Consider the following 14,087-nt stretch of genomic DNA (forward strand, 5'->3'; position numbering starts at 1 on the left):
TAAGGGGGAAAGGCCTGGCTGAAGAGGAACGTTTTCAGATCTCTACGAAAGGGGAGGTACTGAGTGGCAGAGCGGAGGTGGTCAGGGAGTGAGTTCCAGAAGGTTGGAGCCAGGGTGGAAAAGCTGGCCCCGCCCCACTTTTTGCGTGTGAAGCAAGGGGTCTGAAGAAGGGACTTGGAGGAAGACTGAAGTTCTCTTGCAGGTACATACGGATGGATTAATGAAGAGATAAAAGCGGGGGCAGTGCCCTGGCGGGCCTGGAAGGCCATGCAGCCGATCTTAAAAAGGGAGCGTTCTTTTACAGGGAGCCAGTGAAGCTCCCTGAGAAGGGGGGTGGAATGGTGATAACGAGGAAGGCCATACACCAGCCGGGCTGCCTGGTTTTGGATAATCTGGAGTCTACGCAAGCAGTACGCGGGGATACCATGGTAGAGAGCGTTTGCGTAGTCCAGTCGCCATATCACTAGTGCGGCCATGATGATCTTAAGTGCCTGGGGGGAAAAGAAACGGGAAATAGTGCGGATAGTGCGGAGAGTGAGGAAACAAGAGGATACCACGGAACTAATTTGTGAATGGAGAGTGAGCTGGTTGTTTATTTTGACACTGAGTGTTTTGACCGTGGTGGAAGGGGTAGGTGTGGGGCCAAGAGAGGGGGGCCAAAAGAGAGAGTTCCAGGGGCTGGATGAACCACCTGTGAGAACCAGCTCGGTTTTATCCGGGTTCAGCTTAAGGTGGTTGTGGTTCATCCACTCCCTGATGAATGTCATAGTTGACTGGAAGTTAGAGACAGAGAGAGGAGAGGGGGACAGATCAAAGATGAGCTGGAGGTCGTCCGCGTAATTATAAACGGTGACCTCCAGCTGCTGGAGTGCGAAAATAAGAGGAAAGATATAGAGATTGAAAAGCAGAGGGGAGAGAGAGGAACCCTGGGGAACACCGCAAGTGACAGGGAGGGGAGTGGCCGTGAAGTCGCCTAGCCGGACCGCCTGAGTGCGGTCCCTCAGAAAGGAGGAGAGCCAGACCAGAGCTGATCCCCCGATACCAGCCGCCTTGACACGGGTAAGTAAGATGGTATGGTCCACCGTGTCAAAGGCGGCGGAGAGATCAAGGAGGACCAGTGCCTGGTGTTTGTTCTCATCCATGCCCTTTCTGAGATTGTCTAAGATTGCGACCACGACTGATTCGGTCGAATGCCTGGGACGGAACCCGGCTTGGCGGGATGCCAGTCCTTCGTTTGCCTCAACATGGGCGCTAAGTGCCGCGGTGACGTGGCGTTCCATCACCTTGCCCAAAAAGGGTAACAGGGAGATGGGGCGGTAGTTGGCCGAGATGGAAGGGTCCGCGCCAGGTTTTTTCAGGATGGGCACTATTGTAGCTGCCTTTAGCACAGAGGGCACAACGCCCTGTGCCAGAGAGCTGTTGAGGAAGGCGATGGGGGGGTCAGGGCAGCTGGAGTAAATTTGCTGCAGGACTCGTGCCGGGCAGACGTCCGCAGGAGACCCCGACTTCACTTTGGGAAGTATCTCCAGAAAAGAGTCCTGAGTGAGGGGGGGAATGGAGGTAAAAGGGCATAGAACGGAAGGGGGGGAGGGATCGACGAAGGCAGACGAGGGTGGTGGGATGTTGGTCTTGATGGTAGCAATTTTCTCTAAGAAGTAGGTATTAAGTTGATCGCAGAGAGGCTGGGAAGGAGGAATTTGGGACGAGGTTCGGTCTGAGAATGCCAGGTCATTCACTATGCCGAAGATTTCCCTGGTTTTGTTTTCTGCAGAAGTTATTTTTGAAGAAAAGTAGGAGGTTTTTGCATCCAGGATTGCTGTTTTGTATTTAGCCAGTGCTGATAGGAAGTGGGTTTTTGATAAGGGACTGTAATTTTTCCTCCATTGCCTCTCCGCCAGTCGGGCGCTCAGTTTGAGATCTTTTAGGTGGTCATTGAACCATCTATTGGAGTCCTTAGGTCGGCGGATGGAAATGCGGCGTAAGGGCGCCACTGAGTCGCAGCCTCCAGCCAGCCAGGTGTTAATGGCCTTGGCTTGAGAGGCAGATGATAAGCCAGCGAGAGTGGGAGTGGAGTTGCGGAGTGAGGAGGTCAAGGAGGGATAATCCAGTCTGTTCCAATTCCGCGCCCAGGTGTTTTTGGTGTGCGGAGTTTTGGGCATCAGGTTTCGGAGAATGGAGAAGGAATGATGTATGCAACTCCTCGTGAAAAACTACACTCTTCTCTTTGATTACCACTTGGAGAGGTGTGGCGGCGAAATTAGGTTGGATTTTGTAGGAGTCCAAAGTGAGCCCTACTATTGGGAGAGAAGCTACACCTAAAAGTTGAGAAGTTTAATGAAGGGATATACTAGGTAGTTAAGTGTTCATGCTGAATAGGGCAATCCACAATATTGCTTTCTAATGACACTATCTTAGGTGTCACATATTTGTGTTAATCACAGTTATAGGGAAGACAATGAAGTACTCAAGTGGGCAAGAATATTCCAGATCACAAGATCTGGAGTACCTGAAGTTGAAAAAATCAGTAAACTGGGTAAGGAATGAATGGGAAAAGGATGTCCGGTTCCCTTATTTGGATGTGTTACCCAGTAAATGGTTAAGGTACGAAATCATGAAGGTTCGGGTAGGCTTAAATCCATGGAAGATCAACAGTAAATTAAAAGTAGCCCTGATCCAACCTGATGGTATTTGTAAATGTGGCCTAGGTGTGAAGAATGATATTTTACATATATTACTGGACTGTACATGGATTTTAACAGTGCGTAAAATGTTTTTGCGTCCAATATTTTTAAAGTATAAGGTAAACACACGATCAGAGGCTGTTGTTCTCCTTACTGAAATGTCGTTTTTAGATATCACAATTGCGTTGGGGAAATTTTTGAAAGCAATAAGAGAAGCTGTAAAGGAGACAACCAAGGAAGTTGGGAAATTTTAAGATTTTAAAATTTAAAAAAATGGAAAATATCAATTTAGTGCTTTTATGGTTTTAAATGTGTACTGAGTGTTAAAATGAACTATGATGTAAAATTTCTATTGCTAGGTGGATCCATGGTCTTGTGTATGGTTTATAGACTATTGTCTAAATAAACTTTGATGTTACTACTACTACTCAAGTGAATAAGTGAAAGTTAATAAACAATGCAACACAATATTTCAAAGCTAAATCCAAATGTACAATTGAGCAACATAAGTTGGCCTGGTCATTAGGGCTCTTTACTACTTAGTTCAGGAATCTAGCTCATACCCGAATTATGAATGGTTGAATGCCGCCCAGTGTGTTAACTCCAGGTGGGATTCCAATACTTCTCACCATGAGTAGGCCAGTGTCTCCTGGTCCAAAAGTATTGGTTCTGCTAATTCCAGACCCAGTAATCCTAGTTCCACAAACATTAGACCTGATAATTCTCACCCAGAGACTCCAGCTCAGATTCACTAGGTGCACATATTACCCCTGTGAAACCATTGTAGGGGCTGGGGCTGGGGCTGAGGACAAGAGTGCAGCCTGGGTCCACCATGCCCCTGCAGGTTCAAGTGAGAGCCCAAATCTCTCTCTATGTACAAGCAGCATGACTAGGTGTAAGCACGCACCCAGCAACATCCAGAGCCCTGGGCTAGAGGCTGTGGCAAAGGGCACACATGGCCCTTCACTCAACGCAAAACCTTCAGGATAGAGCACACAATGCTTCCTCCAAACATGTCTGACTTTCCCCAACACCTACCCGCTCTATCCAGCTTCAAAGATGGACAGGCATTGTCATGCCTCAAATCTGTTTCAACTCCAACATCCACTCTTCTCCACCCAGAACACTTTAATGGCAGAGCAGATAATGATATTCCATGGCGTGACCTAACCAACAGTCTCCTCTGCCAATGGCTCTTTCCCCTCAGAGAACAACAGCCTTGGGTCAACAATGGTACCCGGGGCTGTGTGCACCCCCACCATCTTGCTCTTTACCCACAGCACAAGGGAACAGATAATCCTCCCGAAGACTCCTTTAGCCTGCCCATACTAACTAACTTCCAACCAAGCCACCCCAAGCCATCCTGCTGAAATCTTTCACCTGGTCGGTGCAGGAAGAAATTGTCAGTGGGTTTGTTCCAGGAATCAGGGAGCTACACATTGTAAAGGACTCAAAATGTTGGAATCCACTTAGTTATTACTTTTCTGTAACACAATTTATAATTTCTGGAATTTGCTCTAGGAATACCAGCCGGAATCTTAGATTATGGCCCTTGGTACTCCTGCACCAATATGTGGGAATCTCTTGAACAGTTAAATTGTGTTTAGATTGTCAAGGTTTCGAGTCAATAGACATGAGTGTGTGGGCCTCATCGAGACACACCAACCACCACACACTCCATAAATTAGCAGAATAAATCAATATTTTTTTTAACTACAGACGGCAGATACATTTCCACCATTGCACTATCCAATCCACATTAAAAAGATTCTGATTAATTTACTTGAAGTACCATGATCTTACATTGAAGATAGGATACCAGATGTTCGTGACTGAAATCTATGCTCCAAAATGAATACAGTGGATTGGGAGGCTGCTCATCTGTGGGATAACGAAACGAATGGTTGTTGAGCTGTCGAGGACCACTGACTATGCCTCTAGGGTCAAAACATTAGTAATTTTAACACTTTGTCCCTGATTAAAAGGTGAGCGGTTCTGGGGCCTCAAGCAATTTTATCGTTACTTGCTGCTATATCACCCAAGTACCATGCAATTGTAAGTTGAACGCTATGGAATGGGGAATTACAGTGTGGGGTCGATTTTTCTGGTTGTAAAATAACACAGAGTTCATCATTCAGTGGGGTTTCACTGCAATCCTTGAACATTTGCTCTGAGCAGGAGATTACATTTATGTGTGCGCCTGTGGGTGGGGTAGGAGAGGCTGGGTGAGCGACTAGAGGTGGGAAGAGGGAGCTTTTTGCTAGCAGAGGTTCTTTAGACTGGAAAAAAAGCACAGGAAAAAAAACACAGAATTAGGCTTGGCTTCTACTGCAGCCAAAGACCAATGCATGTTTTTTCCTGTCGGAATTACCAACTGAACAAAATCTGGTCAGGTTCTCCCACAACCCGTACAACTTGGTGTAGAAAAACATAACAACTAATAATCAGGTGGAGCGATAGTAATGCATAAAAAACATGCATTCATTTCACTCCACTTAACTTGAAACCAGGGCACATGACTGAATCCTTACATGCCCTTGAGGAACTTGTTGACTTAGTTCACACTCGGGAAATTCATCTATGATTTGCTCCAATATCTGGCAAGAGGGGTGCACAAAGTATTTTTTGTGAATATATTCCATTGTTTTCTACGAAATATTAGCTGACCCATTTTCATAGTACTACAAAAAGATTTTTGCAGCATAAATTGTCATAACTGTCTACATTTTCACTTTGGAAAGGCAAAGCAAAGCATTTTCAAGGATCACCAAATTGCAAAACTTCACCTTGACCTCAGCACACCCCTGCTTATAAGATGCTCAACAAATTGGGACCTGACTCAGAAAGGTAAACTTGCGCAGTTTTTTTTTTTTTACAGAGTTTTATATAGCGAGAACTTGACCCGAAGGTATCGGTTATCAGAGCGCTTCACATAGCACCAGTTGCGTTACATGAGGACACAATCATTTTTTTGTTGTTAGACACGGGGGCTTATTTACGAGCCCCTTGCGCCACTTTTGCGTCACTTTTAACATGGGAAAAGTGACGCAAAAGTGGCGCAAGGGGCTTGTAAATAAGCCCCCCCGGGGAGTTTAAGGGCCCGACTCGCAGACGGCCGTTTTGCACGTTTTGGAATGTATGAAACATTCCCAAAATAAGGAATTGCAAACTTGTGCGATTCCTTATTTTACCATAGCCTTTAGGGAATCGCAAATTTGCGATTCCTTAAATGCTATGTATGTAGCAAATTTAGCTTGCGAATTTTGTTTAAGAATTCGCAAATTACCACCAACTTTCAGTTGATGGTAACATGCGAATTCTTCCAGAAATGCGCAAATTGGCATTTTTAAAGGTGGCAAATGATGCACACACATGCCCATAGGGCATGTATGTGCCCCATATGCACACACATGTTCTTTTCAGGGGTGGAGCAGGGTGTCTTTGAGACACCCCTGCACCCTTGCAATCATTCTCAAATTGCGATTAGCAAATTGCGAATTCGCAATTTGAGAATTATTTTGCATTCATTCCTATGGTCCTCCTGGCCCATTGGAATGCATTAGAAATTATTCCTTAATTGCGAATTCGCAAAATGCGAATTCGCAAATAAGGAAGCTTAAGGAATCGCAAATAAAAAGCGATTTTGTTCATACATACCATTTTGCATTTCCTAAATAGCGATTCCTTAAAATTCGCTATTTAGGAAATTCAAAATAGTTTGATGATACATATGGCCCTAAGAGATTTGCCCAGAATCACAGGATGTTCTGCGTTCCCCAGGTTCCAGGTCGACCGCCAGAGCCGTTAGGCTAACTCCTCTCCCCACTTTTGTGTAAGTAAACTTTTTGGGGTATTCACAAACTACGGGTGAGTCGTAATGTTATGAATGCAAAGACTCAACAGTGGGGGCAGAAAACTCCGCACATGAAAAGAAGGGACCGGCCTATCAAGCGCAGAATTCTCTGTCGGAACTGCTGAGCCACCAAAGTCATAAAATTACTATTAGTCCATAGTTTGTGAATACCAAAAAAAGTTAACTTATACAAAAGTCTTTTACCTTTCTAAGTTGCCTCTCCTTATGAGAGAAAAAAGTTTCCTCATAGTGACCCTTGTCACTCTGCTTCGCAGAAGATAATGACATTTTATTTTGTTTTTCAGATAGTTCACATAAGGACAGGCAAGATTCAGATACGCGTCAAAGGCTTCAACTTGGGAGATATTCTTCTGTGACTTCTGAATGTCACCTCAAATAAAATCCATCTGAATAGAATGACATCTTGTCACTCTTCTTTCACCACACTTGCCACAAGTTTGAAAATCAGAAACAGTTCATCTGAAGAAATGACTGACCTCTGACCCCATAGCAGCAAATAAAATATGCCTCCCTTCAATGCTGGAAATAATAAGTTCTATTTCCTTCCACATCCAGAAAAGTGTTCAGGCTTTTAAATAATTCTAAGAAGCAAAAAGTGCAGACGCATTATTGCTAAACTCTACCATAATTCCACAGTAATAGAACTAGCCTGTGACCTAAATTAGCTGTCAGATTTTTGGCAACTTTGCATAATTCTGTCATTAAAGGGAGAATGACATTACGTGGAATACTGCTTGTTGTTTTAAGTTTAAATATTCTTCAGATATTTAACACACGTGTATGAGTAATAAAGTGCATTATTCCAGCAGATTATTTAAAAAAATGTGCTAGTCCTCGCTAGATTTAATTACAGCATGTCCCTTCTAGACAGTATCCCCAAAACACAACTCTCCCCTTTAGAAGGAGCCCTCAAAGCGCCTGTATGTCATGTCTGGCACTAGACGTTCTGCTACATTACTTCCAAACAGTTTGCACTCAACTGGCTTCCCATAGAGATGAGAAGGCTTTTCAAATTGGATTGCATTGTCCATAAATCAATTCAAGAGGAATTCCGCAAATATCTAGGGGCAAATTTATCAACTTATGACACAGCACAGCGCAGCAAGTCACTTTGCTGCGTGATAGGGAAAGGACAGGAATGTGCTATTTTTAACAATAAATGGCATATTCCTGTAATCTCCCAGCACTGGCACACAATGTATTGCCTAGCGCCAACGCAAGCACCCTTTGCACCATGGTGCAAGGGTGCCTGCATTTTGTCAGGATTGTTTTGTGCACCTTCCTGAACAAAAACAAACCTGTGAGGCATTTTCCTCTTTCCATGTGTGCTGCAGAATAAAGCACACATAGAAAGAGGAAGTAACGAGGAAGTCAAGTCAAATATACTTTATTCGCAATATTTCTTGCATTAAAGGAGATGCTAACAATAAATATTCATTTAATAAAAATGTGTTAATTAACTAAAATATTATTGACAATCCATATAAAATTCAGTTATAAAAACATTTTTCACCAGTCAATTCCAATTACATAAATAATCAATCCACCTCTATATTGAATTAATGGAACATTCAGGATTAAATCGATGTAAAGACCGCAAGCCCCGGCATCACACCCTTTGACCAATAGCAGCAAACATATAAAGTGGCACAGGGAGTGTTTGGTGGTAGCGGACACAACTGTCAACCCTGCATTTGGCAGCACTGTTAACGAGCTTTTGAGAAAAACTTTGAGCCCCGGCACATATTATTTGACAAATTAAGCACTGATTTCAGCAGCCTGCGGCCTCTGCTTTCAACAGAAGTCAATAGGGGAAATTCATTCTTCTGTGATTGGAAACATGTCCCACATTGTAAATGAATTAAATATGAACAACTTATATATTAAACCTCAAATAAACATGTTTATCGATTGTTTGAATTAAATAACGTTATAAGCTGTAACTGGTCAGTGAAATGTCAAATGCACTAAAAATTGGTATGTTTTGCTATTTTTAGCCACACCTCCGACTCCGCCCACTGATCCAATACTCTGCTTATTCCCGCCCCCTGAGTCTCCGCCCACAGTTCCCCTACTTCTTTGTCCCCACTTCGACCACTGGTCCTTCCAAACCACTAAAGTGCTTTCGTGTGTTTGACAATAGCCCATAAGTACCTAGCCAAGATCCAGCAGGCTAAAGACCTGCAAAGCTGTTGGAAATGGGTCAATGCTTGTATATGCTTTCTAAAATTCATTGAACGCACAGATGGAGTCAATATTGATTTTCTTTGTTGGGAATAAAATAAAGAAAAAAAGAGTAAATGATGAGCTGTCTGTTCTGAAACCCCATCAGATAGACAGCGATACACATTTTTAAATGTGTGGGAATTAGGTGGAAAGCCCACCCAAAATGTAAGAGACATCTAACCAAAATAAAACAATGCTGCAAATTGTGGACAAAGGTTAGATTGGATTGAGCATCACATCCTCCTGTGGGTGCCCTATAATAAACAGCTACACTAAATTTATTTTTGTTAGCCTCCCATCTATTAGCACCTGTATTTTCTGAAAAGATATGCTTCAATTTGGTTTTAGGGAAGGTACCACAAATTAATAGAGAGTCAAACGATTAGTGCATGTCAATACTTGCCAATGTGCATCTCACATATCTCAGTCACGGTATTGCTTTGCCATGATCCAATTTAAAGCAATCCCTTAATACTGCTTGATTTAAAATCAATGTTCCAATCTTCCAAATAGAAAGCCACAATAACAGAGGGGCCAATTTAACATCATCACTATTATGAAAGAATCCCAAATCATTATGGCATCTAAAATTGGAACAACTTTGAGGCAAGGAAAGGCGTCTTCATCGCATTGTAAAGAATCTATGTTTGCTATGCCCCACACTGCCACCCCACACGTGGCTGCTGCCTTATCTTTAGAAGAATAAATCTGTAGCATTTCAGGAACAGGTTTGTTCTCCCCCTTCTATTAAAATTTAAAGATGGCTGCAACATATCTATCCAGATGCAGGGCTCTATTGCTCACCATGTGCTTTCATGAAGAATTCTCATTATAAAAAACTCCAAGGTATGGAAAGGAGTCAACCACCTCTACTCTGCTCTGGGCAAGATAAGAAACTGGGCACTTCTTTGATGGTGGACCTGCAATTAATTCAAAGATATTTCTTCATAATATGCCTCTCTTAGGGAGGCGTAGCCTTTTGATGCATCTACAGATTTACCAATGATGGTAAATCTGGGAATGCACCAAAATCCATGGGTGGATGCGTGGGAACACCCACACTCCACCCATGGAATACCTCCCTAATGAAGAGTAATGCAACACAGTGATTTTGCAACATTACTATGGATTTATCACTCCACTTAGGGTCATGCAAGGTGGCCCTGCGAGGCTTGATAAATCACACTTAAGAGATCAGTGCCCTGTTGCCTGGCACAAAAATGACACAACCCTTTGATAATATATGTCTGATAGTGTACACACCAACCATCTCGGGTGGATCTTGAACACGCTGAACAGTAAAACTCTCTCTCCCAGGAAGCTCCAGTCTCACTTAAAATATGCTTCAAATGTCAAACATTATCGTCCAGATTCATGAAACGAAAATCGGCTCGCAAAGGGCCAGATTCTGAGAATCTGGCCCTTTGCAAGCGCAATTTTTGCATTTGGGATTCATCATCCCAAATGCAAAAATCGCTATTATAGAATTCGCAAATGTGCGAGCTATTGCATTTAAGGAATCTCTGTTTGAGATTCCTTAAATGCAATTCATGATACATTTAAAAAATGCGAATTCACAATTTCGGGCCGCTATTTACCACGAAGTCAAACCTCGTGGTAAATAGCAGAAACTTAGAAAAATGCACTTAAGTGCATTTTTCTAAGTTGTATGTTACACACACACATGTCCTTGGGACATGTGTGTGCGTAACACCAGCGTCAAATGTCATTTCAGGGGTCCAACAGGGTGTCCTTTGGATACCCCTGCACCCTTGAAATCGCAATATCAAAATGCGAATCTCTAATAGCGAATCGCACATTGATATGTCTTCCCATTCATTCCTATGGGCCTTTAGGCCCATAGGAAGGAATGGGGAGTTATTCCTTATTTGCGATTAGCAATTAGCTAATCGCAAATAAGGAAGCTGTAGGAATCGCAAAAAAAATTGCGATTTGTACATGAATCCCGTTTTTGCGAGTCTGTAATAGCGATTTCTTAATAATCGCTATTACTGACTCGTAAAACGGGACTTTGATGAATCTAGTTGCATGAGTTATTAGAGCTTCATTTCTAGATAAGAGAATGAAGGTCAAGTGTAATGTAAGTAGGTAAAAACTGAAAGATTGCGTTTTCAAAATGTGAGAAATTTTGAAAGAACTGGGAATGGAAAACAAGTATGACAAAATGACATAGTATGACAAAAGCCAGTACCACTTTAATGACATGTATGATAAGGGCTAATAGATAGATTACCTCTTTCTCTTTTTATCCTATTTTCTTCTGCCTGTTTTATTTTTTTATGTTTTTGTATTCTGTGTTGCCCTTGACTTTTACTATATTGATTACATGATATTCGTTTTTATTCAACTCTGACTATATATTACATGTTAATTTTACATTTACATTTAATTTAATATACAAGAACATTCATGGCCATCGTCAAATTTAGTGTAAATATTGTAGCATGATAGGTTACTTTGACTGATCTGTAATCACTTATTACAAAACAGTTCTGTACTTAATGCATTCTTGTTTTTTTTGTATAAAATGTGTAACGAGAAAACATATTATTTAACATAAAACTACCACATTAAAAGTGTACATAGATATTTTAAAGTTCTGTTTTATTAGGAGCCAGTGTTCCATCAAGTTTGAGGTACTGTTGACTGGTGAAGATAGATAGATAGATAGATAGATAGATAGATAGATAGATAGATAGATAGATAGATAGATAGATAGATAGATAGATAGATAGATAGATAGATAGATAGATAGATAGATAGATAGATAACAATTGTATTGTTTTCAGTTATTTAAAGCCATTACAATATATAGAGAAATTTAGGAATAGCTAAAAAAGCTTGACGAAGAACACATCAATGCATGCAAAATTGTAAATGATCACTTCAAAACATCAATCAATCAATCATGAGTTTGTTAAGTGTGACTACTCACCGGTAAGGGTCTCAAGTTGCTGGGGGGGGAGGTGTGTGCAGGTTCCAGTCCATCACTCTGTCGAAGAGCCAAGTTTTGACGTTTCTCGTGAAGATGGGGAGTGATTTTGTCTGCCTGAGGTGAAGCGGTAGGGCGTTCCAAGCTCTGGCCGCGAGGAAGGAGAAGGAGCAGCCTCCCAATCTGGTCTTTTTGGCTTGGGGGACCAAGGTGTAAGAGAGCTGTGCTGATCGTAAGGTCCTTTGGGGTGTGAGGAATTTGAGTCGGCTGTTCAGGTATGCTGGTCTGGTGCTGTGGAGGGCTTTGTGTGCGCGGGTAAGAATCTTGAAGGTGAATCTAGCCTCGATGGGGAGCCAGTGGAGTGTGAGCAGGTGCTGGGAGATATGGCAGTGTCTTGGCAGATTGAGGACCAGTCTTGCGGCAGCATGCTGGATGTTTTGTAGTTTACGTGTGAGGTTTTTGTTTATTCCGGCATAGAGTGCGTTGCCGTAGTTGAGTCTGCTGGTGACAAGGGCATTAGTGAGTGTCTTTCTTTGCTCGGAAGGGGGTCCATTTGAAGGTCTTATGCAGGAGGCGGAGGGTTTTTGAAGAAGAAGGATGCCAAGGAGTTGATCTGGCGGTCCAGTTTGAGCTCAAAGTCCAGGATGATTCCAAGGTTGCGCACGTGGTCCATGGGGGTGGGTGGGCTTCTGAGGGCGAGGGGCCACCAGGTGTCGTTCCAGGCATCGGGGTTTGGGCCCATGATGAGTACTTCTGCTTTGTAGGTGTTGAGGTGTAGGCAGCTGCTTTTCATCCATTTGGCGACAGCTTCCATGCCTTCTTGAAAGTTGTGTTTGGCTGCGTTGGGTTCGTTGTATAGGGAGAGGAGGAGTTGGGTGTCGTCTGCGTATGAAACAATGTTGTGTCCGTTGGTTCTGGTGATGGGGGCGAGCGGAGGCATGTAGACATTGAAGACTGTGGGGCTCAGGGAGGACCCCTGGGGGACTATGCAAGAGTTTGGTGTAGGGTCCAAGAGCAAAGGAGGATGTCTAACCAGCTGCGTTCTGCCGGAGAGGAAAGAGTGCATCCAGCCGAGGGCCTTTTTCTGTAACCCTGCATTGGGGAGTCTGCGTGTTAAAGTGCGGTGGGAGACTGTGACGAAGGCCGCTAAGAGTTCGAGAAGGATGAGGGCTACTGTTTCTCCTCTGTCCAGTAGGGAGCGAATGTCGTCTGTTGCAGCGAGGAGGGTGGTTTCTGTGCTGTGGTATTTTTTGAAGCTGCAGTGTGAGGAGACGAGGATGTTGTGCTCTTCGATGAAGGTGGCGAGTTGGCTTTTGATGGCTTTCTCAATGACTTTCGCTGGGAACAGGAGCAGGGAGGTGTGTCAGTAGTTTTTGAGGTCAGTGGAGACCGCCGTGGACTTCTTCAGGAGGGGGTTGATCTTGGCATGTTTCCAGTTGTCTGGAAGGGGGGATTTACCAGGGAGCAGTTGATGGTGTGGCGGAGCATGGGTGCAATGATGTTGGCGGCTCTGTTGAAGATGTGGTGGGAGCAGGGGTCGATGGGGGCCCAGAGTGGATTGGCTTCCTCGTCTTCAGTGTGTCTTCGGTGGTGAGGGCTGTCCAGTTGTCAATCTTTGGCTTCAGGGTGTCGGGGTGGCTGGTGAAGGTTCAGTTTGTTGGTTGTCTTCGTCAAAGTTGTCGGAATTGTTCTTGATTTTGTGGTGGAAAAAGGTGCTGAGTTTGTTGCAGAGGTCTTGTGAGGGAGGCATATCAGTAGACTCGCTGGTGGGTTGGGGGAACTCCCTGATGATGCTGAAGAGATCTTTACTGTTGTGCTTGTGTGTGGAGATTCTGTCTTCGATCGCTTTTTTCCTCGTTTTTCTGGTGAGTTGGTGGCTGGCGTTGGCGGTGGCTCTGAAGTTGTTGTTGGCTTCTGTGGATTTGGAGTTCCTCCAGGCCTTTTAGAGGCAGCGGCATGTGCATCTGGACTTTCAAAGTTCAGTGGTAAACCATCTGGCTTTCTTGCCATGTGTGTTGTTGTTCTTCTTGAGGGGGTCTATGGTGTTGGTGCTGTCAGAGATCCATCTGTGCAGAGTTCGGGCTGCGGTGTTGGGGTCGTCGTCTTCTGCGGTGGTTAGGGTGTATTTGCTGAGTGAGGAGGTGAGCTGGTCATCAGTAATTTTGGTCCAGTTTCTTAGTGGGAGCAGGTGCTGGTGTGTGTGGATGGTGGGTGTTCTGAAGGTGAAGTGGACGCATTGATGGTCTGTTCACAGGAGTTTGGTGGTGTGGTTGAAGGTGATGGAGTTTCCTGTTGTGAAAAAGGGGGTTGAGGGAGTGTCCTGCTGAGTGTGTTGGTTCAGTCCCAATCTGGC

The sequence above is a fragment of the Lissotriton vulgaris genome, chromosome 2_1, assembly GCF_964263255.1.
Source record: "Lissotriton vulgaris chromosome 2_1, aLisVul1.2, whole genome shotgun sequence".
Lineage (NCBI taxonomy): Eukaryota > Metazoa > Chordata > Amphibia > Caudata > Salamandridae > Lissotriton > Lissotriton vulgaris.